This window comes from Pimephales promelas, chromosome 14 (genome assembly GCF_988280905.1).
Source record: "Pimephales promelas chromosome 14, fPimPro1.hap1.1, whole genome shotgun sequence".
NCBI classification, from domain to species: domain Eukaryota; kingdom Metazoa; phylum Chordata; class Actinopteri; order Cypriniformes; family Leuciscidae; genus Pimephales; species Pimephales promelas.
Window position 1 is genome coordinate 17,237,882 of NC_142782.1, and position 27,285 is coordinate 17,265,166.

Below are 27,285 nucleotides of genomic sequence, written 5' to 3' on the forward strand. Positions count from 1 at the left end.
ACATCAAGTGACATTGACACTAATATTTGATTGCATTCACTATGCAGTAAATCACTGAGCCATTTCAAGTTTTACTGATGATATTTCCTATTCTTTAGTTTTCTGCCTGCGGTAACTATGAGTGATATGTTACTTCATCATTGTGTATCAGACAACTTGTGGAATAAAGGTGAATTGCACTTATTCAGTCATCAGAAATTCAATTATTGTTATGCAGAAAAAAAATTTGGAAAATAGGCATTCTTTTATATTTTATAATTGTTTCTTGTTATATTGTTTATAATGAATTGACTGAGGAATACTAAGAAGGTTGATGTATAACTTAAAAAAAAATAATGAGGAGGAGGGTAATGAATGACGTCCCAGGTCACAAAAGGTTAAATAATTTATTTCAAATGAAACCCGTCTTGACTCATGTTTGCATCTACACAAACCACAGTTTTACCTTAAAGACCTAAATCAGGGTCGGTGTTTCCCTTGTTTTTCATTTCCTCACTTCTTTGAAAAATAAGCCAATTCCCTCAACAAAAAGCATTTGGTTTGGCAATTTGTTTTGTTCTTCAACTTTACTGGATAAACTGGACTTGGGTCGGATCAGCCAGTGATAAATTGTGTCCATTAAGCTTGGATCCTGCGCACCTTAAAGTAAAACACATAGCAAAAAAGAAGGAGATCATTAGGAAAATGAGGAGAGATCTGAACTGTGTTTGTGAGAGTCGGAGATAAATGATAGCATCTCACTCTGGTCCATTATGGATTCTATTTATACAGCCGTCCTCAGAGGAACAACACTGGTCCACAGCCTTGTGTAGAATTAGGTTACCAGCGTGTTTTGAGACTCTTCTTAGCAACAAATAAAAATGGATTGAAACAACGCAGTTGCGACGTTCATCATTTTGGTGACATTTTTACTTCTGCCTTTAGTATTTACGTATTATGTTTACTATACTATCTAGTGGTTACTATTTTTTGTTGATAGGACAAATAGAAAATAGAAAAAAAATGCCACAAAGTATCAATGTTTTTGAGGGGTGGTCCTGGTTCACCTGAAATCCTACACAATACAAGGCAATTAAAGTGAAGATTTAGTTCAGTACCTAGGTTCAAAATAATGTTTAAAGGGCACCTATTATGCCCCTTTTTACAAGATGTAATATTGGTCTCGGTTGTCCCCAGAATGTATTTGTGAAGTTTCAGCTCAAAATACCCCACAGTTAATTTATTATAACCATTTGAAAATGTCATTTTGGGGCCTGTTTGAAAATGAGCTGTTTTGAGGCATGCCACTTTAATGCAAATGAGCTGCATATCCCCGCCCTGCCTTTGGATGAGGGCGTCACTTGATACCTATGGCAGTCGGTCTAAGCAGAAGGGCCGAGAGAGTGAGAGACGCACTGTTTTGTCTGTCATTCATCGTACGTTTGAATCGGAATAAATAAATAGCACGAAGAGACTCCGGCAGAATAATCAAACAGTAGATGACGATCCACACTTGAGGATTAACTTTTAAGCCACAACAACAGGATTAACCCACGAGTCCACGACAGAACACTTAAGTTATGTTTCCAAGAGACATTACCGGCTGTCGTTGAAACAATGGAGGATGATGTGTACAGATCACCGAGGGCGAGGTCTAGGCCTCAGCCACACTGTCAATCAAACCCCTTGCTCACTTTCTACGTCACAAAGAGCTGAATCTCAGAACAGCTCGTTCTGAGACAGTGCACATGATTTATTGAGATTGTAAAAAAAACCACTGGGTGGATTTTTATCATTCTAGGGTGGTTTTGCTCACACACTGCCAACACACATTTATGTTCAAACACCATGTAAAAGTGAATTTTCCATAATAGGTGCCCTTTAAATAAAGAAAAACTGCATTTGAACTTGACAGACAGTGATCACTGTACTGTACATTTTCGTTATGTAGAAAATATAAGCTTTTGACAGCATAATTATATTGCTAATTTTGATAATCAATCAACTCCTTTTGTGTTCTTCTGGAAAAAAGTCATATTTAAATGACAGAATTTTTTATTTGAAGCAAGTGATACCCATTAGGAAATGTAATATATGTACTCATATATTACATTTACGTATGGGTATGCCCAAAGTGTGACTAATTTATGACAAACACTTTTATCTAATCATTGAAAGTCGACTTGATCAAAATTAATCAAAATATCAACTCCATCTTCCAGTTCTCTTTGGAAATGATCCTCCCCACATAAACCCTGGCCATATATTACAATCAAATGAAATCTGGCATTCAGATCTGCCTTCAACAACCAACAAATAGAACCAAGTCCCTCCCTACTGAAAAGTACCGATCACAATACGTGGAAAAAAATAAATAAATAAATAAATCTGTCCCTTTAAAGAACAGTTCACCCAAAAATGCAAATGAAAACTCATCATTTAATTCCAAATCTGTATGATTTTTTTTTTTTAATAATTTTTACTTATAGTGAAGATGATAGGGTTGTATGATGGGGTATAGTGAAGATGATAGACTCTAAAACTGACCAAAAAAGCACCATAAAAGAATAACGACAGGTCCATAAGACTCAATATTCCAAGTCTTCAAAAGTCATTTGATAGCTTTGTGTGAGGAATAAACTGAAATTGCTGTCACTGAAAATTCAAACAAATTAAAATGTGGTGCATCATGATTACAAGACATGAGAACCAATGATTTTGGCATCGTAGATGTCAAACCTGGACTGGTTCTTCTTGATGCACCTGATTTGAATAAACGTGAATGAGATTTCACATTCCGTCACCTCATGCACTCAAAAGTATGTTTGAGACACCAACCTTTCCTGTTCTTCTTTTTTGGCTGACATAGTGATTCGGGCTCTGATAGGCCCCTTGTCACAGTCCTGATGCTCTGATGCAGGTTAACCTCGCTCGCTCTGCAAATGAGAATTTGACTGACAGTGCAGCGTAGAGGACTGATGTGGAAAGAAGACAGCTGGTGTTCCCCGCTTTGTCCATGCTGCCGCTCCCCCATCTTCAGAAAGAAGAGGAAGCGAAGGAGCATAAATGATTGCCCCCTGTATTTTTTCATTAGACTTTCCTTTTGTTACTGGATACATAAATCGGCACTGGCACAATGCAATATGTATGGTGCTGCTCCACCTGCGGACGCGAGGTAATGGCTGCCATGTCGCAGGAGTCAGGGATGATAAGTGAACCGCGGTGAATGTTAATGATAGTGATCATTCTGGCCTGCTCCACCTCTCCATCTTCCCTCTCAGGCCCTGTGTGTCACCACCCGTGTGGCAAGGTTCAAGGGAGTAAAACGAAAACAAACGCTCAAGGTAAAGAAAGAAAGGAGCGTAGGAACAAGGGTTGGCATGGATGGATAGGGACAGCTATGGCATGTGCAGCAAGAGTGCTTTAAATAAAAATAGTGACCTGTGAGTTTAACTTCACTTGCTCTGTTTTTTTTTTCAACAACTTCCTGTTTAGTGTCTGAAGCAATGAAAAAAAAAATATTTGCATAAAGTTACTCTATGGATTTTTTTAGGAAAATGCTGAGCAAAAATCCATTATAAAAATGTAGATGAAAACCTAACACCATTATTATTATGATGGATTGTAATTGTGTTTGTTTTGGGGTGGGTTTACATGCGTTTTAGTTCAGTTTCCTGTGTTTGAGTTCATTACCATGGGTTCCCTATCAGCAGAGTTGTGCCTGAACGCGTTCAATGAACGTTCATATTTTGGGCGAACGTGAACTGAACGTACTGTATTATTGCCTGATGAATGATACTGTGAGCTCGTTCATTCTGGTGTCTGTGAACACACGCTCTCTCAGTTTAACATAATTCTGTAGGGTGCCAGATTTCTATTGAGCCTTCCAGACAAAAACACGGCTAAAACACACGTAAACAGGCCTTAATATGTAGCGAAAAAAACCCCAAAAAACACCCAAGGTCGGTGAGGATGGGAAAAACCTTACATTTCTGTGCAAACTTTGCCTGTCGATAAAATAATTGTCTGTGGTTGTATATGGGCTGTGACAATAATAATAATAAAACAAAAAATGAGTGATCTCCCATGTGATCTCACTTGGGAGCCCAATCACCTTCAAGCAGCAACAAAACAAGTCAATGGATATTGTCAAGTGAGACTTGTATGGCCACTCGCACTTTCCTGGACATACAGCCTATTAGCTTGCCGGCAACTCACTCATTCCGCTTTTTGCTTCGGAGCCGAGTGATAGTTTGTCAGCGCTCTGCTGATCTACCTTCATTCACAAGAGGAGACATTCAGTGGTGTGTTTCGCCATAAAGAGCAAACGTGCACAGTTAAGTAAGTTGCGATCACACTCCTGGGCGCTTCAACACAATTAAAAGATCGGCTTCCTTAAAAGAGCAAGCATGGATGACTGTGTCTTTTTAAAGATGGCATTCAACCCGTGTGTTTCTCGATGTGGTCGTTTCCTGGCCCCGTCTGACAGCCATGATAACAACCCCCTGTTTCTGGGCCGTAAGCAAGCTGAAGCACAGTTTTGTTGATGACTCGTGTTCTCACTGTGGGAACATGACCATTGCCATGTTAAGATCAAGACTCCAATACCTTGAAAAAGGAGAAGTACTCTGTGCTATTTTCCATTCTGGTTGCTCTACACATCAGAGGACCACTTCGGTTAGTACTCTCTTCAGTTCAGAAGCAGACAGAGATGATCAAGCACATCCTGCCCCTTCACCTGCCCATCGCCAAGGGCATCCCCATGCGCCATCTATAACCGCTCTGGTGCGGCCCAAGCAGAAGCCAACATCCAGGTTGCTAAAGCGACACAGCCTGTCTCAGCTGCCACTAAAAAAGTCTAAGCAGTTTGCAAAACAAATCTCTGAGACAGGAGACAAGGAGATCTGCTCTTGTCCAGGAGACAGTGAACCCCGCTTCCCAAGGTTCAGCGGCATCCAGTTTTCCTCAGTGCCAGGCTAACACAGTCTCATCCCAAGATGTCAACTAACTGACGCTTTTGACCATACGTCAACATCCGACGTTTTAGGGTACCCTTTAACATCAGTTAGATGACGATCCTGGGGCGTCATCCAACTGACGCTTTATCTTTAACGTCAGTTAGATGATGTGGTTGGTTTAGGTCTGGGGTAGGGTTAGGATTAGATAGTGTCATCTAAATGACGTTAAAGGGTACCCTAAAATGTCAGATGTTGACGTATGGTAAAAAGCGTTGTTTGACGTCTTGGGATGAGACTGCGCAAACAGTTGCCCCTGTCCTGTGTGCAGCGATTGAGGTCCTGCTAGCAAAGGATGCAGTAAAGCCAGTCCTTCCAGTCGAAATGAAGTCAGGATTTTACATCCCACCAAGCCAACCTCATCATACCCAAGAATCCACACGGTGGATTACGGCCAAATTCTGATCTGTGTGTCTTGAATCGGGCCCTTAACAACTTTCCGTTCAAAATGTTGATGCAGAAAAGCATCCTCATGTGCGTTAGCCCCAAAGATTGGTTTGCAGCAGACAACCTAAAGGGACACATATTTCCATGTCTCTATTTTGCCTCAACATAGACCATTCCTTCAGTATGGTTTCGAGGGTCAAGCATTTCAGTACAAGGTCCAAAAGTCGTTTTGGCTGCTTTTGCACAGTCGGCGTTCACATTCTTAACTATCTCGTCGACTGGATCATTCTTGCTCACTCTTGAGATTTGTTGTGTGAACACAGGGACCTGGGGCTCAGGCACCTCAGCCATCTGGGGCTTCAGGTCAACTAGTAAAAGAGCAAACTCTCCCTTGTGCAGAGTATCTCTCTTCTCGGTATGGAGTTGGACTCGGTCAACATGACGGCACGTCTCAGGAACGAGGGGGAAATCAGTGGTTCCACTGAAACTATTTCAGCGGCACCTCGGGCATATGGCATCCGCAGACAGAGTCACACCACTCAGATTGATGCATATGAGACCGCTTCAGCACTGACTTCACAACCGAGTCCCGAGATGGGCATGGCGCCATGGCACACATAGGGTGACCATCACATGATCTGTCACTTTCCACACTGTGGTCAGACCATGCGTTTCTTTGGGCTGGTGTGCCCTTAGAACAAATATCCAGACATGTTGTTGTCACAAAAGATGGATCCAGAATGGCCTCGGGCACTGTATGCAATGGGCGAGCAAATCAACTGCCTTGAGTTGCTAGGAGTACTGCTGGCCCTGTGCCAGTTTTGACCTTTGTTGCAGGGTGGGTATGTATCCGGATTCCGGACGGACAACGTGGAGATGGTGGCATACATCAACCATCAGGGTGGTCTACGTTCACGTCACAAGTTGTATCTCGCCCACCATCTCCTCCTATTTTTGACATAACATCTCGGTTCTCTTGCTCTTCATGGAACAAGGGTTACAACAGTAACTGAGAGGTTTTCATTGATGGTTTGATTTGTTGCACTTGATGTTCGTTTTGTTGATTAGTTTGCCATGGTATTTAAACCCTTTGTTTGTTCAGTTCATCATCAGTTCACTTTTTATATAATACATTTTACTGGTTGTTTTGTTCAAAATTGGAGTTAAATTTTTCTGAGTGCTTTATTTTTGAATTTGTATTTCACGAGTTCACACTTACATAAAATTAGAGAGAGAAATTTTAATGCATATTTGGCGTGCTGTCCGGGGGAAGGGCTTTGAGCTTGGAATTCGGCCCGAACCCTAGTACCCCCCCACCCCCCAAGTGTAAGTGCTTGGGATCACCTTGTTGCATTGACAGTTGGAGGGATGCTGCAAACTGCCAATGCTACGAGGTGAGACTGCTGGGATATATACCTCTCATCGTTGATTGCTGATTGCTGATTGTTAATTTTCTGCGCGTGCTCCTCCTGAGCTTATCTTATCTTATGAAATGAAATATGAAAGTCTAGTCTAAAACATTTCCCTTTCAGTACATTCAAAAACAACACATACAAATTTTACTTTGTTCCCACTTGTTGTTATATTCTGCACAATGTGTTTTCGAACACAGACAAGCTACAATATGGTTAATTGCATTTTTTTTTCTTTTTTGATTAAGCACAAGTGCGGAAGTTGAGAACAGGTGGATAGAGACAGATGTTGTAATTTACATTGAGAAACATGCCTGGGGTTCATATCTGGCCATTGTTGTAAATGGCTCTGACAACCTGCACACAAGCTGTGCCTGCCACCAGTTCCAGACACACTAATGAAAGCTGACAATATCTGGACAAATGAAATGGGCTCGTCCCTGTTATAAAGTATGCATGGATTCTGTGAACATCTTTATGTATGACCTGATTTGGGGTTAGAACTAGCTTTTGGAAGTTCTAAGTTATGTAAGTTAGTTCTAAGTAAGTTAAGAATATGAATGATAGAGGTGATACAATTTGTACATCAATGTTAAGTCAAATGTTAAAGTTTAATGTGTTTATGAGCTGAGAAAAAAAAAACTTTTTTTATGTGGCTGTGAATTAAAAATAAAATGGTAAATGGACTGCATTTATATAGCGCTTTCATAGACCCAATGGCCACCAAAGCGCTTTACAATTTGCCTCACATTCACCCATTCACACACACATTCATACACCGACGGCAGCCATACAAGGCGCCATCCAGCTCGTCGGGAGCAGCCGGGTTAGGTGTCTTGCTCATGGACACCTCGACACTTGGTCAGGTGGAACCGGGGATTGAACCACCAACCTTTCGTTTGTAGACAACCTACATGAACCACTGAGCCACTGCCGCCCCAATAACGTACATTTCTGAAACAAATTAACCACCTTTTGTTGTTGGGGAAATAATTGGATCAAGACACTGGACTTTAAAGAGGTCATTCACAATTTTTGACCTCTTTTTGGTCATTTTTTTACTTGTTGTATAAACTGCCAAATGAGGGAAAAACAACGTAACCATTTCCTTCTAATTAGTGTTTTTCAACATTTAATTAAGCCTTGATACTTTTCATCATATTATTTTGCTCTTGTTCCTTAGTTCCTTACAGGCAATAAATGTGAATGTCACTCCCATCTGGAGCTCGTGAGCCTTTTGTAGATGCACATCAAGCAGTCGAAATGTGACAGGACTTATAATGGACTAAGCGGCAGAATGCCTCTGAAAGCGGCCCACAACAGTGTCTCCGAATTACCCTGCCTCACCGAAGATGCCGATTAGATGCGCTGAGGACACTGCAGGTGCTTTCTACCGGTGGCGTTTCCATATTAGTCAGATGTCACTCAAGCCTGTTTAAGATGCCAGGTAGCTGCTTTTGATTTGCTCTGACACAAAACTGCATTTCAACATCTCACGAGTCTCCGCGCACACACAAATATACAATTATGATGTACAGACTCATCTTCCACACTGTAACTCCATCCCTCAATTCCACACAGAGCTGGACCAATTATTTTCTGCTGTACCAGCATTTCCAAAGCACCAAGAGAGGGAGAGAAAAAACAAACAATGCACCTCTTGGCGACACACGAACACACAGCACCCATGTCCTCCCACCCTTCTCCATTACTCAGCCTTCTCCTTGTCTAACTTTGCCAAAGTCTTTGGAAGTAGCCAAATGCGGTCATGCCTGCTTAGCTTCCTGGACTGATTGTGCCAGAGAAGGAAATAAGACACAGATGTATACAAACACAGGGTGGTGCCAGTTGCGAGACAGTTAACAGCTTCATCTCTACCTTCCCTCCCCCTGCAGCCGGGCACAGGTGGGGTATAATTAGGTTCCTCTCTCCACAGTTCAAAGTCAAGCCTTTACCAGTTGTGACAACCGAAAGGAGGCTACATCCCCACATACTCACCGCTATCCTAAAATCCCCCCCCCCAAAGATCTCTACGAAATGAAAATAGGGTAAGTGGGTCCCAGCTGATGCCAGTGGGCACGTCTAACAGCTAACAGTTTGAGTTGGCATGGGTGAGTGGTGAGGGCCAGATTTTCCCAAACACACCTTACCTTCGCACTCACAAACGCCCCGCTGAAGACGGAGTCCCAGACCAGAGCTTGAGCTGTCAGTCCAGACGTCCTTCACAAGTTGGGCTTTCATCTGGTATTGAAGAGGAAGAGGACCAGAGGGGGGTTTGGTGTAAAACTGAGATTTGTTTTCATCAAGTCACATCATATCAGCCAAATCGGCCAACTCAATGCTGAGGAGAGAAATTACTAGTATGCTTTGAATGTGGGGACTAGAGCGAGAAGAAAAACAAGACAACTTCAGACAGACAGCAAAACCACAAAGAGGAAAAGAAACAGCCTTATTGCCAAATTCAACACTGCTCTTGTTTTAAAATGTGCTTGGAAACCAACACTATAAACCCCACATGACCTGTGTAGCCTACAACCCACTGTTTAGTTACAAAGATTGAAAGCAAGATCCACAAAAACACAGAGTTGCGCTAAATTGTGCTTACAAAGTGTATGAACTATAAAAATGTGCAAGAGATTTACACTTTCGAAAGAAATGTCTGTTGAATCGAGTCTGCCTAGGACTCCACAGGTTTGCTATTTGTAATTCCTGATCAAACTAAAATAAACAATATGTATAACGCAATAACTGAACATTTGTGTCGGGTACAAGCTACGCTAGCATTCGATCTCACAGTTTTATCACCCCAAAAACATGTAGGCTACGTCTGATTGCTTAGAAAAGATACTGTAGTTACTGGAGACTTAAGGCCATTGCACACTGAGTCCGAAATTTTCATTTGTGTTTTTTCGTGTTCGTCAGCCTAAAAATTCGTCACGCACAGAAATCTTGCACACTGAGTCCGATGTGTATTTATTCAACCTTTGTGGAAAAAAACGCGCAGAAATAAAAAATGGATTCGTCAAGCAGTGAGGATGATTTTGTTGCCCTCTCTCTTATTGAAAAGGGAAGAGAAAATATTGGGTCAATCCAATCCTGAAATTGCGCTGAGAGGAAGGAGAGTTCCACCTCCTTATCAAGGAGTTGCGAATTTATCCCGAACGATTCAAAATTTACTTCAGAATGTGCGTGGAACAGTTTGATGCTTTACTAGCGATTATGGAGCCACATATTAAAAGGAAGATTTGTGAACCAATCGATCCTGAACAGACTGGCAGTAGCCTAAAGTATGGACACACACACGCGCACGGCCCGACAGAATAGCTGTATAGGCTACAGGTTATATATTTTACCCAAAATAATACATTAGTTATCGAATTGGCTGCTCGATCACACCTTAATCAATCCAAAATTTCGATCTGATTGAAAGGGGAGGTTAATTCCTTCTAATCCGATCACAAGAACATAAATACTTAATCGAATTGAAAACACGAAACTGAAAGGACTGCGCATATGAAATGATGTGCGGAACGAGCTCCCCCCGGCCGTGAATTGTCAAAAAACCTCTCAAAATGCTGGCTGTGGATGCGAAAAACGCAGAAAATCTAACCCGGTCCGAACTTTTTTATGACGGACGAAAGTTTCGGAGGCGGTATGCAAGCGTGATTAACATAACGTGAGGTACATTTTTTTTTTTTTACGTGCGAGAATTTTGGACTCAGTGTGCAATGGCCTTTAAAGTCTTAAAGTGAAAGTGTGTGTGTGCATGTACAGAAAAGCAGGGAGTCTTATTAATGTAGGCCTTTATTTCCCTAAAACGGAGCAATTTGAGTATTCATCAGCTCTTCAGGCATGCTGGCATAAAACGCTTTAACCGTCTTTTGATCACACTTAACCTGACACTGGTCATCTACATTTATATCTGCTCTTCTCACAATGCCGCCTTTGTCACCGTGTGGAGTCTCCTGTGAAAACAGAGGGTAGATTATGGAAAGCAGGAGAGAGTGAAACTTCTTTTCCAGCCAGAAAGTAGAGATTGAGTCTGGATTACAAAATTGTAGCTCTGGGCCAAGAAATATATTTATGCTCGATAGACCCATGACTCTGTATTGATCCAACATTGTCTGCTGACACATTAGTACCCATGAGAAAAAAAAAATTGTTTCCTTCTGAGAGGAAACCAATCTATTAATAGACAAGGTGTCAGTTATGTAATTGGTGGTAATTAGTTTTGACCACAAGTTAAAGGGATTTTAATGCATCACAGCGTTTCAATGCCATGTGCGTTTCTTTGGGTCTCAAAAACAACATTGTTCACCTCTCAAAAGTATCTGTTCCAAAAAAAAAAAAAAAAAAAAAAAAACTACAATCCACACTGTTAACTCCCCTTCTAAATTCAAATAGTAATTTGAACTTCAAAGCTTTCTATTCTCACATCACATTCAGGCCAATCACATAAAGCTTTGAACTCTGAAAGAAGTTTCTGTGAAGACCTGGTTCAGAAATAAAAACGAATTTAGCACACACACTCATGGGCCCTTCAGATGGAACGCAAACCACTGGCCAGTAATATTTCTTTTTAATGATCAGGTTTCCAACTGTACCCCCGATGAAGTTCAAAGGAAATTGAAATATGTCTTATGGTTCTCCGTGATTAGAGCAGAAAACCCCATACCACGCAAGGTTGGGGATGGTCCTGCTGAAAACCAGACTGATCTCATGAAATAGCGTGTGTATGACATGCCAATTCGTATTTCCATTTTTGGCGTGCTATCAAGACGCATAATCGCCTTTCAGCGTGTTTATGAACGCCGTTGACTTAACGTTATATAAATATATGACTTACCTCAACCCCGTCCCTAAACCTAACCATCACTGGGGTTAATGGCATTTATGACTGTTCCCTTACCATCCTAGGAAAGAAAAAGATATGACTTACCTCAACCCCATCCCTAAACTTAACCGTCACTGGGGTTAATGGCATTTGTGACTGGAGATTTGACTGCGTGTACAGACACGCGGAATGACGCGGACGTTAATGGCGTAGACATATACGCATACACGCGGATACACGCGGATAGCTCAAAATGCGTAGAGATAACACGCCACCTGGCGGGAAAGTGGCGTATATGTTTACGCAAAAGTCATGATGTCATGTTGAAACGGGCTCACTCAAGGCCGCTTTAAAACACAAGTACACCAACACAATTAGGATTTCCTTCAAAATCTGAAATGCAGCGGTGTTGTTGAAAGGACAGGGGAGCAAAAATGGGCACACTTTACGTACACTGTAAAAAATGATCATGATGTTAACGGTAAACGACTGTAAAAATGCTACAGTGAAAAACTATTAATTGGTTAACAGAACCTTTCCTTGTTATATACGGTAATGTAAAACAATTTGTTTTTGCTTTCACTGTGAAAATTGTGTCATGGGCGGGGCCATTCCTATTGGCCAGTCGGGTGAGCATCGTCTTGTCTTGGGAATCGACCTGAATCATTATTACACCATTTTTCGGTTCACATAGATAGATGCCCCCTCTGCTTTAGTTGCGCTAGAGCTTAGATTCTCTGCCCGAGCCCAAACTTGACCCGGGCCGGGCCTTTGATCAAGAGACGTGCACTTCCAACGCAATAGTGTGGCATGGGACTAGATTTGATGGCCGAGTGTGAGGTAATGCGCTCACTCTGTGTGCAGGTTGCGGGAGAATGAAACGTTTCTCGGTAGTCCTGCAAAGTAGAAATATCTATGAATAAACATATAAAAACTAATATATTTTTATTCATCTGTTGCAGAAATGCAAAAAGAACAACAAAAACAAAATAGAAATGATTTACAGGCCAGAGTTTATTTTTATAACATTGATTTTGCATGTATTGATTTCTTGAACGCAATGGCCAAAAACTCCCCTCGCTGCTCAAAACTGACTTTTTGTTCAGTGCTGAATTCTGTATGCTGGAAAATCCTCTAATTATAACAAACAAAGTGTGGATATTAGGAAAGATTCATTGATGATAACAGAGATAGCACTCATATTCGCGATGAACTGTCAGCTTTTTAGGTCATTTTATAATTGTCAATTATTAAGGGTGCGCACTTTGCACGCATTCAGTCATGCCAAACCATCCACGCAGTAGCCTGCTTGTTTTTATGTTGTAACAGTGGTCGTTCGGTAACACTTTATTTCGATAGTCCACTTTAGATATTCTACTAACTATGTAACTTTTCAACTACATGTCAACTAACTGTCATTGTTTTTTCTTCAATATCTCTTTTGGTACCTCGGATTCGACTTACGACCATGGGTGCAAGATCTTTTAGTTATGCTGCCCCCCGCCTATGGAACTCTCTTCCTCTTGATATTCGCAATAGTGAGTGTCTGCTGACTTTTAAAAAGCGCCTTAAGACATATCTTTTTATACAGGCTTTTTTATAACATGTTTTAGAGTTATTTAACTGTACTTTAAATGTATGCTGTTTGATTATTGTGTGTTTTGATTTGTGTAGTGACCTGTATATTTCTTGTGAGGTGACCTTGGGTGTTCTGAAAGGCGCCATGAAATAAAATGCATCATCATCATCATCATTAGAGTATTGGTAGACTGTCAGCTTAATATCTGCTAACACTTTATTTTGTTGGTCCCCCAACAGACATTCAACTGACTATAAGTAACTTGGCGACTACAAGTAAACGTATTCTCCTAACCCAAAGCCTAACACCTAACCATAACCTAACAATCTACTATAATATACTAATACTCTAACGAGAGTTAGTTGACATGTATTTGAAAAGTTACCTGTAATTAGTAGAACGTCTAAAGTGACTGTCAAAATAAAGTGTAACTGGTCGTTCAACCACGGTGGTTTATGACGTCACACACGTGGTGGAATAATTACTTATTTTAATGAAAATGTTTGAGATTGAATTAATGCGAGATGTTTTGCTATAAATTACAGACATGGCATCTGAGGAATATTTCAAATTTTTCTCAGTTATTTCGTTTTATATCAGATTCAATCACGTTCGCGCATGCACAGTCTTAAAAAACGGTGCTTTGAATACCATGACAAACTACTCAAATATGTAAATGAAAGTTGTATGTATTCTAAACAAAAGACAGGTTGTACTGAATATCAGCTTGCTTATTTCGCTCAAGATAAGGATTTATTGAGTCCACATGTCATGCAATCTAGAAACTATTCTTCTAACCACAGCTCGACAGCTGTCGTTCCAATCACACAACTTTGCAATGCTGTTTGCGAATGTTAATTGGAACTGGTTTCGGGAAACACAGACTTGTTCAACTATGCTGATAACGAAGGACCCTGCAACCATAGTTGGCTAACGATGCTTTCGGGAAGTGCACCCCTGGTCACTCACACCTGTTACAAACTAAGGGTATACTCAAGAAGGAAACATGATGCATTAGGAGCCAAGGTGTGGCAACTTTTCAGGGTTAATTGTACTTATTTTGTCTTCTGGGAGACATGCAAGTATCTTCTGTAGCTTTTGAAGGGCAGTATTAATTGAAAAAAATATGTCATGCCCCTGGTGGTACTTGTAAAATATGTGTCTAATTGAGATGGAGCACTATAATCACTTTCCTGTCTTTGCAGTGTCCTTTGCAAGTATGTTCATTATTGTTTTGGGTGTTAACTGGTGTACAGTTCTTATGGTTTCATTTTTATTCACTGTTTATTCAGTTTAATGTTTTGCTTAAAGTGTCATGTTTTTTTTGCCAAATATTTAAAACCTTTTTTCAATGTAAATGATAAGTTGAATGTTGCAGTCCTGCTCCGTTTGTTAAAAAAAATATTTGCAGTCCTGTTAAATGTTCATTCCACTGAAAAATTAAATTTAGTTTTGTTGATGCCTTGCTATGTTTGTGGCTTTGTAGACAACTACTTTTTATAAGGCTAATATGACACACTTTTATGTTGGAGGCCAGTAGCATTTAAAATAGGTTCAGTGTACAGTAATTTACATAGGTTTATTTAGACACTAGTTGCCGTTTACATTTACAGATATTTATGCTTGTACCTTGCGCACAAGGTGGTACGGGGATTTACCGGTGAGTGGGAGAATTTCTGTCCATGTCTGAAGGTTTATCGCGTTGATGAACGGACTAAGAAATGGCCGCACACAAAGTGATTCGTTTCTGGCCATGTCTAAACCAGACACGTATACGGAAACTGCTGGAATCATGCCGTTTACGTGCCTTTTCATGCAGTGATAAATATGTATGTATATACACACACACACACGCACACACACATGTATGTTAGATGTGTTTAATAGTGATTCATTTGACAGCAGTAATAGACATTTATCTGAGTTCTATCAGATTCATCAAATAAAATATTTCAGCCTCTAAACTCTTGGTGATAAAGCTTTGATTTGCATTTTGTTAATCTATGCTGATGTTTGACTTCAAAGTTAACCTAGAAACTTTTTAAAAGCATTTTTGTAAAGGCCACTTTGCTTTGCAAATTATCCTGAGTGTACTTTAACAAGGGCCCATTTTGTATATTTTTTCATCAGCAGAAAAGAGTCTGTCCGCGCTTGTCAAATCTCTCTTCCTTTTAACACTGCACATATACCCTCTCCAGCCTCTCAACCTCTCTCCTAATTGCATTGCTTTTAGCACAGTAAATCTCTCTGTGTCACTGGCTCCACTCTCCGCACATAACGTATTGCCTCTGCGCCGGCACGCCTGGCACTTTCAAAAACTTGCTGCCTTCAAAAATCTCAACTGTAATGACATGATTAATGCACTTATTAATTAATCGCTAAATGTATGCTAATTGTTTAATTGGTCGCTTGATCTATTTAAGATCATTTATAAATTAAATGAGTTGATTTACCCTGTGTATTGATTGGATCTGACAATGAATTATTTGGCCAGCTACCTGATTTGCAATTTCTCCAATTAATTCACAAAATGGATGTGTGAGGCTACAGACTCGAGTGAGGTAAGCACCATCCAGGTGATCTACACAGGGCCTGACAAAAACTCTGCTTATTTATGAAACCAAGCAGGTGAGAATAATCCATTAATATTAATGCAGAACTGTAAATTTTCATAAGAGCTGGCTTACGGAGAGCTGATCTTCGAGTATTTGTCATTGTAAATCTAAATGTGCTTCAAACGTTCGGGTTAAAAAAAAAAAGGAGCTTACCTTTTGAAAATCCTCAAAGGGGATAAGAACTGATTTTCACAAAGCTTTGGAATGGTTTAAAATTAAACAAAACACACACACTCACTGAACCCACTGCGTCTCAAAGTTTTGCCTCTGCAGCAGGTACCAATGATTTAATTTTTATTACATAATTAATATTTGTATGTATTCATACATAGTAACACAAAACAGAACTTATAATAATTAGGTCAATGTTTAAATAAATTACAAATTGCATTACAAAACATAATGCGTTAAAACAATATTTATCGTTATGTATAAATACAAGAAAAAAATCAACCTATACCAAGAATTCCATCATCTTTTATATGCCTAGTCTACATTTCAGTATCCATCCAAATGAATACATATATGTAGCCTGGCTAACGTCAGACCCAAGTCTCATTGAGACTTGGGTCTGGGAACCACATGTTCTTTTTCTCGTATTTGAGGCAGGGTTCACGAATGCCCAGAGTTGATTGGGTGCTAAGAATGTCTATCAAATGTGACTGTACGTAGCTCATAGCCAATCGTTTCAATTATACCAGATGACGTATGAAGAGCGAGAGAAATTAGATGAGCAAGAAGACAATGGGTCAGAGATATATGTGTCTAAATGCCGTTTCACACCGCATGCGTGAGCGGCGCATATTTTTTTCGCCGTGCATGTTAATCAATAAATGCATTCACACCGGGAGCAGGAGCAGCAGCAGCAGTGAAGCGGTGGTTCTGTGTCAAATCTTTTTTTGCTGCACTGCTCACGCTAAATTAAAGCGAAAGCACACTTTTGCTGGACAAAAATAATTATGATTTCACACAAAAAGTGCCCAAAATGCACAGAATAAGCATGTCTAGTTAGTTTTAACAAGAACTTGAGTCAAATAAAAAAAAATAAAAAATCTCAATAATACTTATAGAAGATTTAGGCTAGCCAGTAAAAACTTGTTTTTAATTATTCAGTTTGGGTGAAAGTTGTATATTATATTAAAGAAAAACTGAAGTAAACTAGCAAAATAGACTAGAAAATATTATATATAAATGTTCTTTTAGTTTGTAACACACAGATTTACATAGGCTAGCACAACTCAAATCAAACCTGAGTGTGTGGTTTATTTGTGTTTTGTTTTGTTTTTTTCCGCAGTTGCAGTCTTAAACATATCGAATGTATTACTGAAATTAATAGATTGGAGACATTTTCTGGGTTGGTTTGTTGTCTAACATGTACAGTGGGGCCAAAAAGTATTTAGTCAGCCACTGATTGTGCAAGTTCTCCTATTTAGAATAATGAGAGAGGTCTGTAATTTTCATCATAGGTACACTTCAACTAAAAAAACAATCCAGAAAATCACATTGTTGGATTTGAAAGAATTTATTTGTAAATTATGGTGGAAAACAAGTATTTGGTCAATAACAAAAGTTCTCAACTCAATACTTTGTAACATAACCTTTGTTGGCAATGACAGAGGTCAAACGTTTCCTGTAAGTCTTCACCAGGTTTGGACACACTGTTGCTGGTATTTTGGCCCATTCCTCCATGCAGATCTCCTCTAGAGCAGTGATGTTTCGGGGCTGTCGCTGGGCAACACGGACTTTCAACTCCCTCCACAAATTTTCTATGGGGTTGCGGTCTGGAGACTGGCAGGGCCACTCCTTCGTTGCCCGGGTGGTGCGTTTGGGATCATTGTCATGCTGGAAGATCCAGCCATATATCTTCAAGCTGTCACTGATGGAAGGAGGTTTTGGCTTAAAATCTCACGATACATGGCCCCGTTCATTCTTCCCTCAACACGGATCTGTTTCCCTGTCCCCTTTGCAGAAAAACAGCCCCAAAGCATGATGTTTCCTCCCCCATGCTTCACAGTAGGTATGGTGTTCTTGGGATGCAACTCTGCATTCTTCTTCCTCCAAACACGATGAGTTGAGTTTTTACCAAAAAGTTGTATTTTGGTTTCATCGGACCACATGATGTTCTCCCAATCCTCTTCTGGATCATCCATATGCTCTCTGGCAAACTTCAGACGGGCCTGGACATGTACTGGCTTAAGCAGAGGGACATGTCTGGCACTGCAGGATTTGAGTCCCTCTCGGCGTAGTGTGTTACTTATGGTAGCCTTTGTTACTTCGGTCCCAGCTCTCTGCAGGTCATTCATCAGGTCCCTCCAAGTAGTTGTGGGATTTTTGCTCACCGTTCTCATGACCATTTTGACCCCACGGGATGTTTATGTAACCACCACATAAACTAGTGTTTTTTCCGCCACAGCCAATCATGCTGCATGCTTATTGGCTCACTGATTTTGAGGAAATGAACCCCCTTAGGTGTCCAAATTTGGTACCGAAAGACAAAACATGTTTCTATACTATCCAGGCAATTCAGTGAGTACTTAAAAAGTATTAAACTCGATACCCAACCCAGAATGACCAAGTAAAAAAGAAAATTCTCAAAAATTAGAAAAATGACAAAGTGCCCTGAAACACCTTTAAAAGCTCAGAGCTGTTTGTGCATTAAGACCTAATTCAATATTAGTTTACAAGCCTTTTAGACGATAAATTCAATTGGATTGTGCTGTTGCAGTTTCTCTGGTTCTGATTTACGGTGGAGTTTAAAGACATTGTTTGGTGAAGCGTAAGGAACTGCTGGGGTCCTCACTATAAACCTACTTAGAAATGAGCAAATAAAGGGAACAGTGACATAAAAGTTCTCCTAAATGCAAGACAAAATCAGACCTATTATACTCGCCTGTACTAGAGCAATGAAAGCTGTTGTCTTGTTGCCTTCAGGCCAGATATTTAATGACTTGTATCGCTGCTCCTCACTGTAGGCTAAACAAACTCCAAACAGCTCTTCCGTACAGATTGAATGATTTAATGCAATTAACAAAAGGACATCTAACAAAGTATGTTTAGCAAAGTAAGTCATTTAAGCACACGGATATATGTTACCATTTGTGAATTTTTTTTTTTTTTGGTGGACATTCATGTATTTCTTTAACAACATTACTTCACAATCTAAGATAGCTGTTGTCATTTTTCAGAGGGAATATAGCATACTTTACAAGAATTTGAGAAGAGCTCCATGGAGGGAATAAATAGAAGAAGAAGAAAAAAACTCAGTGGAGAAGTTCAAATTAATGTGAAATATAGGGAAACAATAATGCAAATTTCACAATAAGTACAACGCAGGGCACACACATCCCTCTTATACCTTGCCTTTCTATACTAGACTTTTAGGGATGTAAGCAATAAGGTACGAGAGGCTGTGTTGTATTTTGAATAAGTAATGGCTTATTTGATTTATATTGCCCTAATATAAATAGATGAATAATAGATTCACTTTCACTATAGTAAAGGTTATGCTGACAGCTAAAGCTATTGTAATTTGAAATGGCCTTGGTGATGAAGTTCTACATGCTAAATTCTAGTCGGTCGCCTGGTTGCTCTCAGCTACACTATTGGTGGTGCTTTCCGAAACCATCAAAAGAGTCACTGACAGGGTGGCTGGATGAAATGCTTTCTTACTGGTGGGTGGTGAAGACTATGAGATGGTCTGCACTTCTTCCTGTGGCCTTTAAGGGAGCAGGAAGGAAAGGAGGAAGGTGATGAATGGCGATGGGTAGTGCCAGAAGCGAGGACTGCAGGAGAAGCTCATTCAGGCCTGCCTGTCTGTCTGATTTATAGGGCAGGGAGGGCACCGTGTACACCTTACCATTTGCCATTTTGCACTCTTGCTGTTCTCCTTCACTCCGTCGTCGATGCAGAAAAGGTTAGGGGGCATCGTACTGACACAGGCGTTGCACACATCTGGCTAAGTGTGGGAGTTCTTTACTTTGATGGGGAAAGCACCAGGGATGTGGCTTAGTAAATACACTCAGTGCCAGAACAACACCTGTCGTAGTTTTGATTCCCTGCTCAGCCATCCTTTTTTTTTTTTTTTTTTTTTTAACTCTATGAAATGCAGTGGATGAGTGACAGAAAGACAGACAGATGGTGAGATATTGTTATAAACAAATTGAAAGGCAGCAGACGTTTGAAGGGCCTCTTCACAATAATCACAGTGAGGGCAGAACGAGTCGCAAATATTGGCGCAAAAGACACGGCGTCTACCTGAGCCGTGTGATTACTCCACCCCTGAGTCATGCCCTTCTCTGGCTAATTACCACCTGTCACCTCACCTGCGTTTCTCAAACACTCCTCTTCTTTGATGAGGTTCAAAATATTATCTTTCAGATGAAGAAAAAGCAACGTGTGCACATGTGTGGGGTAATTATCATGTTTGTGCTGTCAGTGGAGCTGATTAGCCTGACTCATAAAAACATGACCCACCGGCCTAGCAAAAACAAGGCCACCCATATTTATAACGGGCAAAGGGAGAAAACACCTGAGCGGACTATTAGTCTGTCACAACACACTCTCGCCATCCAACGCACACACACACACACACACACTCACTTAAACACTTCCACATGGAGCTCAAGTCAGCATTTTATGAGCTCTCGTTAAACAAACCTTGACAACTCAGCAGGTGAGCTTGTTGTCACTCAGTTTGAGTTTGTTTAAATTTGGAATAAAATAGAAAATTAAATATATACTTTTTTTACTTAACTTGGTTTTGTCTGTTATGTTATTCCTAATCAAATGAATATAATCTATCCATCTATCCATCTATCTATCGTCTGTCTGTCGTTCTATCTATCGTTCTTTTCATTGATCTATATCTTCTTTTGGAGTAAACTACATAATTGTATCTTAATAAAATTTGTCAGAAGATTAAAGTATAAAAATATATGTCATGATCGCACTTTATATAGTATCTTTAAAAATTTAGAGCAATTATTTTTTCACTCTTAAGTTTTAATGGTATTTAGATCTTGGAAAACATTCTATAAACGCCCCCTTCTACATAATACTTGACTCCACACTCTAATTGTTCATGCAAAAACTGAAATTTTAAGAAGTGAATCAAATAACATTAAACGCAATGAAAGAGAGAGAGAGAGAGAAGGAGGGAAAAAGAAGAATAAAATTGGGAGTTTGTTGGCAGCTAAGTGACAGAAACAAACAGTCCAGGCTTGAATAGCGCTGCATGTTGACTCTGACAGGTAACATGTCACCCAATCGAAGGCAAGCCGTTAATTAAGACTCTCTCTCTCTCTCTCTCTCTCTCTCTCTCTCTCTCTCTCTCTCTCTCACACATGCACACACACAATGAAGTCTGACACACCATGCTGCATATGGACTTGCGCTGGTAGCAGTCTACACAAAAACAAAGTCAGAAAATTAGCAGAATATTAACTGTTAACAGGGTCAAAGTCACAGAAATGCAAACATGCTAACAAAAAGAACAAATTCAATCTTTCTGTCATTTATTAAAGGTTCTCTAAGCGATGTGGGGCCAAAACAATTTTTGTCACATACATCAAACGTCTCCTCACTATCGGCTAGCTGCCTGTCCCCTAAACAGGCAGTCTCTGTAGACACCACAGGCTCCACAAACGGCAACAAAAACAATCATGTCTCACCCGGACCACGAAACCTAACAAACAGTGTTCCAGCCAATCACTGGCAAGAAGTATTTGAGGGTGGGTCTGGGGGGTTAGTGCGCGTGCACATGAAGGGGGTGTGTGTGTGTGAAGGAGAGCGAGGCATCAGAGGGAAGTTTGAAAAATGGCCGACACACGACCAAAGAGACGTCGTTCTGAGGAACAAATTAAAAAGAAGGAGTCGGATAAAGAACGTGCGAAGTTCCGAATTTACATCGGTAGCAAAGCTTTTGAACGATGACGAGAACTCTGGCGGCAGAAGGGCTTCCAGTCCGACATTCAGGTTGCTCTGTTTTTGCTGGACAGGTGGGTAACGTTAAATTGTTTTTTTTTTCTTCTAAATTGACGCTTATGTTCGCCAAACCCACACCAGGATATAATTAGCTAGAACTATGGCCGTTCACAATTATTTCAGGAAGCACGGAAGGGAGGGGGAGGAGATGAGATGCGGAGCTAGCTAGCCTCCGATTTGTTTGAAAACATTCCGAACGTCAACACCCAGGATCGCTTAGAGAACCTTTAATGCATGTTCTTTAAGGCTCTTAAATGAATCATGAATGTATATAATGTATATAATGTTCTAGGGTTAGACGATACCCTAGAACATTATAACCCCCCCTCCCCCCCTTTCATGGTGACACGTCATGATTGGCACTTGATTCCCCCAAGCGGCAACCTTCCTGTCTCTCTCTTGAAACCAACACAGAAGTGAATTAAACTGCAATTCATCTACTGACCACTTGAGGCAGGCTGCAAAAGTGAGTAAAATCTGCATCTCCCCCATATTAAAATGCCCAACTTTACACCATGTTTACAGCCTGGACCAAAAAGTGGTTTTGGTCTTTATAGCTTATTTTGCCCTTTATGACAACTGTGAGCGGGGGTGATGTATTCTTTTTTTTTTTTACAACTCATCCATTTAAATTATTTTAAGCCTGCATAATTAAGGGCGTGGCCACTTGAGTGATATGTGGATTGCGTCCGTTTGTCTGCTATCTGTTAGCGTCACTCTCAGCTAATTCCAGCAGCTGCTGTACTTGCCATCTCTGCCGTGTTTGTGCTTTTTTCAAGATTATTTCATACAGTTTAATACACGCATCATACCTTCGCCCACGCCGTTAGATTCTGGCGTTGTCGAGTATGGAGAGAAACAGCACTGTATTTCTAGTTGTTTTCCCTCGTATGCACTAACGTTAATAGATGTCGGACAATTTCGCTGCTAAAAACGTCTATAGACAGAGACCACAGTTTCTCTCCGTAGATTTCTCTCAGTCCATGCAGTAGATGCACACACTTGATTGAGAGCGGGTTTCTAGTGCATTTACTTGAACTTTGAGGTAATATCTTTGGTTTAACCCATTTGAGACATTGAGAGGCGGCCAAAATCAGATTTTAAAATGGACTGAATAAAGCTCTTTTCGAACTTGACATGCGATGCCATGCTGACTCGACTGACGTGTATGTGCAAGAATCACTGTCACACGCACAAGCTCAGAGCAATATTGTAAGTTACTGCACAATACATTTTCATAGCAGAATAATAATAATATGTCACGATACACAGTCTCACTTTTAGTTACATCTTTTAACTATTATAATATTTCAAAGGGCAAAAAAATGATAAGTCAGTCAGGGCGATATGGGTCAGAAACATTAGGCGTGACAATTTAGTGATAAGGAGATGCACCACTGTCTGCAGTCAGCATTTTATGCATGAAGACATAATTGAATGGGCCTACGCCATTTGAAACCTGTGGCGATTCCAGTGTTGTTCACCTGGAACAACTTCAGCCTGCCTGTCTCTCGGCCAAGCGTGTGGCAGAGAACACAGCGGCAAGGGGAGGATGAGGATGAGGAGCTGATCGATGCCAGCGTGTCTTTGAGGTGTCACGACTATGATACCAGACCAGAACCTTCAGCTCTGGATCTGGCCGGCGAGAAAATTGACGCACAGCAGCAGGCCATCTTTACGGAAGAGGATTAGGGCCAAGCAATAATACAAAAATTAAAAGCATCTCGAGATTAAAGTAATTATAATGCAAAATTAAACTTGTTAAATTTCGAGAAAAGTCGAAATAGAATCTATAGAAAAAAAGTCCTTGTGTTTCGAGAAAAAAGAACTTAAATTTCGATAAAAAGTATAAATACGATCTTGACAATAAATTCATTAAACTTTGAGAATAAAGTTGTGTTTCGAGAAAAAAAGTCGAAATGATATGTAATAACGCATTCGATCAGTTTTCATTGCATAGCCTACTAATAGAGGGCAGAGTTGGATCTCAAACTATATTTTAGACTTTCTTTCAGTAACAAAGAAATATTATCAACTATGATATAATAATAATAATTAGCAAACAAACTTTAAAGACAATTTGCCAGCGGCTAGATCTTTTTAGAAGAAAAAAATCTTTCCAATTTGCGTGATGTGCTTCTGGATGTACGTTTCAATAACTAATATGGGGATCTAAAACATAAACATAGAGCAGAAAAGGCAATGATTCCTCTTGGTTTGCATCAATTGTATATTATTTTATTTTGTGCACTTTCAGCTTCATGAACAGGCAACTCAACTCCAACCTTAGATTACTAAATTATTACATGCCACTGCGTAGACCTACACCACAAAACTAGTTCAGGATAAATTCTTTAAAATTGGGAAATCTGTTACGGATGTGATTGCTCTGAAAGCGGCACTAAAAGACTGCTTTAAACCTTTCACAGAGACCTCAATCAGAAAGCACAAAGACTTTCTTTAAAGTGAATTTCATTTTGTTTTAATTGTATCTTAATTTTAATCAATGTTTCATCAACCAATTGCCTGGATTTAATAAATAAAAAGTAAATAATCACAACACAGAGGCACCGGCGTGTAAACTTGAGCTTATCTCGTAAATTAACCAAAACTCAGCATATAAGGTAGCCTACTTGCCTCACAGACCTAAGAAATATATCTATCTACTTCTGAAAAGAACATTTCAAAACAAAAGAAAACGGACTGCTCTCTGCTTATGTAATCTGTATGAAATGTGCATTTCTCTCTGGCGTGTTAACTACTGGGAAGATCACGATCAGCATCATCAAACTTCATCTTTGCAGGCGACAGTGACACAGAAAACAATTGTTTATAAAAATTAAATTGTCTCCTTGCTATGTTCCACATTTTTATAATCCATTACTTTTGCCGGTTATTTGTGACAACTTTTAGATGCTTAATTGGCAGCATCACCCTTACATGTTACATGGTGGACAAGAATATCAATCAATCAATCAATCAGACCTACAGTCAGATGGGTTAACATTACCTAACATAACTGAAGGTTGACCAGCGTAAACACACAGGACATCAAAGTAATTATACTGTTGGTATAATAACCCAGTCGCTAAAATGCAGTCTTTGTTTGATTGTGAACTGATAAAAACATAAAAGGCTAAACTAACGGTACTGATTGCATACACGTGTAAACAAACTACTGATAGTTCGCTAATATCTAACTAATCGCTATTCTAACATAACGTTACCTTCATAATTATGAATGAATGAGGCGGCGTAAAGCTTAAATTCTTTAACTAACAAATTACTCAGGGCTCTGGACGTCCATTTGGCAATACGGTGTACATCTGAAATTGATATTAGGGGGTAGCTCCTGTAAACTCCGGCCATAGAAGGTCGCCATTACTACTGTGTTTACCTCAATAGCTGACGGCCAGAAGTAGTTATACCTGATTTGTAGAACCCGGAAGAATGCGCATAACCCCTATTGCTGATATAGAGGAAAATACACCCCCCCCCCCACTCCCTCCTGATGTCATTGTCTACTGCGATGTATAGACATCATCTGATGCCAAATTAGTAGACATCGCCCAACCCTAGGATGTTCTTTCACGATATAAAATTACAGAAATGTAAAGTTACATATCATAATAGTGACATTTTCCGCAACTTCTACATGGAGTAAATAAATTGCACCAGGTACACAAATAAATGCTTCAATGAAAGGCAACATTTAAGCTTCCAAAAGTGAATTGATCATCCTGTCGTATATTTTTATTGTCCCTATGCACTGTTAGAGACCCTTGTCTTATTAAATCATATTTAAATAATATAATCAATGCTGTTAAAATGTTTTGCGAGGATTTTAAGGCCATGGAGATGATATAAGCATTTGAAACTCTATTAATTTCATCGGTACATGGCGTCATATTTAGATTTAATAGAAAGTTTTTAATGAAGCACGATTGGAAAGAGGATCTTCTACTCCATTACGCTTTGATGGATGGTGGAGAAAGGTTAGCAGACACTCATTAGCACTCTCTTAAATTACCAAAGCAGTAGCCACCCTTTTTCCTTTTTTTTTCTTCGTTCTGCTCTCTCTCTCTCTCTCTCTCTCTCTCTCTCTCTCTCTCTCTCTCTCTCTCTCTCTCTCTCTCTCTCTCTCTCTCTCTCTCTCTCTCAAATAATTTTGCTCTGTTGAAATAAATATAATCTTGAGGGAAGAGATGCTGTTTGGCTTTGTGTAATTAGGACATTTCCGCCAGAGTTTAACAGAGGCAGTGACTCAGAAAAAGAAGATACACTAAACAAAATGTACAGATGTGCTGCCCAAATATCAGATTTTTGATTTTTCACATGTTTTCCTAATGCAAACTCCAGGGCACAAAAAAAAAAAAAAAAAATGCGAACATCGACGTGAAACGCAGCAAAATTTGGACATGCCGTTTGATGTTGATCCTGCGGTAGGTATAATCCAGGTGGGCGTCCATCTCCGAGTATGTAAATGTGCTGGTACATTTGATGTGATATTATCATAATGGCCCCTGCAGGAAAGTCTGCATCTCCATCATCTCACGTGCCACACAGATGATGGAGACCCTGGTGAACTAATATACATATTAAAATAGATGTACATATAAATTATATGGGGGTGTTTTATATTCGGATGAATGATGACACAGAGCTAATGCAATGCCGTTATGAATGAAAGGCAGATGTTGGGCTGGAATATCACATGCATGTGTAGCATGGAGATGGAAAAAAGTCATAAATTATAAGTTGTGCTTAAAGCAAGATGTAGAGACGCCAGGATAACTACAGTTTATGTTTCTCATGATGTACTGTAGAAATGACCCCTTGTTTGCAAGCAAAATAGCTTATAATTGAATTAATATAATTAAGAAATAATCCAATAAGCTTCAGGATTATCGAAATGCAAAAAGGATGATTTTAAAGAATTTGAAAGGAAACAAAAACTGTAATTGCTAGTTTTAATACAATTCTTAGTAACACTATAACAATAAGGTTTAATATGTCTAACATTGTTAGTGAACAATGAAACTAACAATGAACAATATTTCTACAGCATTTCTTAATCTTAGGTAATGTTATTGTCAGCATTTACAAACACATTTTTAAGAAAAGTTGTATATCTTTTGAAACATTATTTCATGCACTGTGAACTAACATGAACATTAACATCTTAATTAAAGACAATAAGATTTTTTGTATTAAAATATCCAAAAACCCATTACTTTTTTAAATATATGTCGTTGACTTGTGCACTTACATTATCCCCAATGTTTCCAACAATGTTTAAATCCAGAGAAAGCGACTATTTTAACATTGGTAACGGCCCGTGTCATTACTTCTTCTGTCAATTATGTCATTTCAGCAAACAACAATTTAATATGTTAAAAGACACTTTAATAATGTGGGTTGCACTTTATTTTACAGAACATGTACTTACATTGTACTAAGATAGTATTGGGAATATAAGGTA

At 39.6% G+C, this 27,285-nt stretch overlaps 1 long non-coding RNA gene across 1 annotated transcript in view; it reads left to right on the forward strand.

The window, feature by feature from the left end:
• Window positions 1-9,466, forward strand: part of LOC148973708 (uncharacterized) — a 36,734-nt gene extending 27,268 nt beyond the window's left edge. The window contains exons 3-4 of the long non-coding RNA XR_016146421.1: window positions 7,977-8,240; window positions 8,375-9,466. This is a non-coding gene — a long non-coding RNA (uncharacterized LOC148973708). The remainder of the gene's footprint in view (window positions 1-7,976; window positions 8,241-8,374) is intronic.
• Window positions 9,467-27,285: the final 17,819 nt, after the last annotated feature.